The 3,646-nt window shown below is 37.1% G+C and overlaps 1 non-coding gene across 1 annotated transcript; it reads left to right on the plus strand.

The window, feature by feature from the left end:
- Nucleotides 1-2,442: 2,442 nt before the first annotated feature.
- TRNAM-CAU lies at nucleotides 2,443-2,514 on the plus strand. The gene has a single exon. It is a non-coding gene; the product is annotated as a tRNA-Met (tRNA).
- Nucleotides 2,515-3,646: the final 1,132 nt, after the last annotated feature.

Raw genomic sequence — 3,646 nt, forward strand, 5'->3', positions numbered from 1 at the left:
GCAGCAATTGGAGAGGCTTCAGATGTTTTTAACAAAGAAGATCAAGGGACTCCAGCACATGCCATACACAGAGACAGACCAACTAAAGTCCCTGTCACTTTACTCTGTCATATAGACTTCTTAGGAGAGACTTATGCCTGGCTTACAGAGCAATCTCAGAGTCAAACCTAATGAACTTGCTGCATATCCGTAAATCAAACGGGAATAGGACCACACATTCCCAGGACCTAAATATGGCCTGTGACTTAAATAGAACATGCTGGAGGAACAGATTTATCTCTCAGTGACTGCCAAGTCTTTGGAATAGGCTGCCAATTCATGTGAAACAGAGCATCTCTATGACACTGTTCAAAAGAAACCTGGGCGAGTGGATGGGGCACCATAAATTCTTACTGGGAATAGTGCCCACAACCCTCCTGGACATGGGCAGTCCTTACTAAAAGCAATCTTGTGAGTTAAACATTTCTATGGCTTTACATTGGGATTAAATGGCTAGGCTTGAAATGACCTCCTGGTCAACAGCCTAGTAATCTCCTATGGTCCTATGATAAGTCAACTGTGGTGTATACTTTCTATTTGAATATAATGCAGCATTTCTGTTATTTTTTTCAGTCATGAAATCACCAGTTATTTCCTTCTTCCTATGTTATACCTTGTATCCAGATGGCTTATGTAATATTAAATAAGAAAATACATTATGATGACTTAGTCTAACCATTTTACAGTAACTGTCACCAAGCCTCATGTTAACTAAACCTAATGCCACCATATCACCGGTGCTATTCTGTGTCATGCAGTGTTTTGTGACGGATCTTAATTCTTCTCCATCCTTGTTTTTTTATATGCATTCATGCCAGTTACATGTTCTCTGCGTTTTAACCCACTTGCATTACACTTATTTTTCATTTTGATTAGACTACGTATGTACTGTGACTCTTTTGTTGTATCCAATCTATATTTGGATGGCGCAGTGGTTGCTTTGTCACCTCACAGCAGGAGGTTTGATTCTTGGCTTTGGTGCCTTCTTCCTGTGTTCATGTGGGTTTCCTCCCTCATTGCAAAGACTTGGGTCTGAAGTGTTTCTCCCTGGGCCTCTGTTGAAAATTGGCTTTGTTCCAAGTCGGACCTTCCCAGTAAACAAATAATAAATAAATACATTTTAATTTCTCCCAGTGTTTATTCTTTTCCCCTATTATTATAAATATCTGTTTTGTTCATGTATCTTAAGACTAATAAGAGTAATTTGTGTGTACATTTTTTTATGTTGTGACTGAAACTGGTTCTTTAAACCAATTTGCTTACCTGATCAGTAAATAAAATAAATCTACATAAACTGCTTCCATTATCTATCTCTTATTATTTATCTATCTCTTATTATTTATCTAGCTCTTATTATTTATCTATCTCTTATTATTTATCTAGCTCTTATTATTTATCTATCTCTTATTATTTATTTATCTCTTATTATTTATCTAGCTCTTATTATTTATCTATCTCTTATTATTTATCTATCTCTTATTATTTATTTATCTCTTATTATTTATCTAGCTCTTATTATTTATTTATCTCTTATTATTTATCTAGCTCTTATTATTTATCTAGCTCTTATTATTTATCTATCTCTTATTATTTATCTATCACTTATTATTTATCTATCTCTTATTATTTATCTATCACTTATTATTTATCTACCACTTATTATTTATCTATCTCTTATTATTTATCTATCTCTTATTATTTATTTATACTTGTTAATTGGGATGTCCAGCTGGGAGGTTTTATTTTCAATGAGGTCCTAAGAAGACAACACCAAGACAATAAACAACATGAAAAGAAGTTACAACAGGCAGAATGTAGCTAAATAATATACAAGACATAACTAGTAACAACAAGAAAATATAGACACGGGTGATACAGGTACTAAATTATTTAAAGCAAGCATTGACACAAGTCTGCAGCAAGTGAAGGAAGTGTCAAGGAAAGCTAGATAGCAAGGGTTATATGTGGGTATGTTAGGAAAGGAATGAAACATAAAGACACACAATCATTCAGAACAGCAGGAGAAATGCACACTGATGTACTGTGGCTTTAAGAAACATGTCAAAGCCTCAGTAGGAAGCTAAATGAAGTCAAGACACTCTCAGCCCAGCCTATAAGCGATTAGGGGCACACAGAAAGGAATTTGAAATGCGTGACACAGACAGAATGCAGTTATTTATTTTTCTCATGCCTTGCACTTACCAGCTCCCTTTTTTCTATATTGTAGTGCATAAATTCATTAAAATGATTCCACAGTAAGTGTTCAGTGATTAATTTGCTCTTTTTTCACCTGTTTCAGCCTACATCTCACTGCTCTAGTATTTGCTGACAGGAAGAATAACAGCACGTTACACTGCAGCAACAGCAGAGAATACAGACGGTCTAGCTTTTAATTTGTACAACAGCAGAGTGGCGCAGCGGAAGCGTGCTGGGCCCATAACCCAGAGGTCGATGGATCGAAACCATCCTCTGCTAGGAGTGCTTGTTTTAAATAAAGATTTTCCTACAGTAAATTGTCCTCACTCTACTGTAAAAATAACAAAGCTCTCTCTCTCTCTCTCTCTAGATACAGTGTGTGTTAAAGAAAAGAAATCCTTTCCTAGGATATTTTAATGTTTGCAAAGTTAACAAGAGCACACTGTGACCTTTGTGCTGTGCATGTGTGTGTCTAATGAACTGAAACTGTGATAATGCAGATGTGTGTGTCTGGGTTGATCCGACCATCCTACTGTTATAAGAGACATGTCTGTGCAGTTAGTATGTTACACGGGCTGTGCTTTACCTCACCTGGCTGTTACCTATGAAGATCAGCAGTGTTGAACATACAGTTTTGCTACAATATAATGTTGTGATGTTAAAATATTAACATTTTCTGAAAAAGAGGGCTTTCTTGATTGTTAACATTATAGTAGCTAGTGTTCAGACTAAAGGTTACCTTATATGATATTAACACTCTCTTTTCATGGAAATCTGTATTGTTGTCTGCATATTGAATATGGAAAAAAATTTTGCACCAGATGCCTTTTCTGACATAACCCTCCCCATTTATCTGGGCTTGGGACCTGCAAAAAGAAATACACTGTCTTCTGCATCCCCAAGTGTGGCTGAGTTCATCCATCACCATTGCAAATAAGAAAGGTTTCAGAGCTAATCCTTGATGTTAGCTCACCTCCACCTTAAAAGCATCCATCACTTCTACCACAGACCTCACCACTCTACCCTCGTACATATCCTGTACCACTTTTACATACGTCTCAGCCACTCCCATCTTCCTCATACAATACCACAACTCCTCTCTAAGCACCCTGTCATATGCTTTCTAAGTCCACAAAGACACAATGCAACTCCTTCTGACCTTCTCTGTACTTCATCAACACCCTCAAAGCAAACATCGCATCTGTAGTGCTCTTTCCTGGCATGAAACCATACTGCTGATCACTAATCATCACCTCCCTTCTTAACCTAGCTTCCACTACTCTTCCCCATAACTTCATGCTGTGGCTGATCAATTTTATCCCTCGGTAGTTATTACAACTCTGCACATCACCCATATTCTTAGAAATCGGTACCAAAACACTTCTACTGCACTCCACAGGCATCCTCCCAG

Source organism: Protopterus annectens, chromosome 9.part0 (genome assembly GCF_019279795.1).
Source record: "Protopterus annectens isolate FY-2018-M chromosome 9.part0, PAN1.0, whole genome shotgun sequence".
In the NCBI taxonomy this organism is placed as follows: Eukaryota; Metazoa; Chordata; order Ceratodontiformes; family Protopteridae; genus Protopterus; species Protopterus annectens.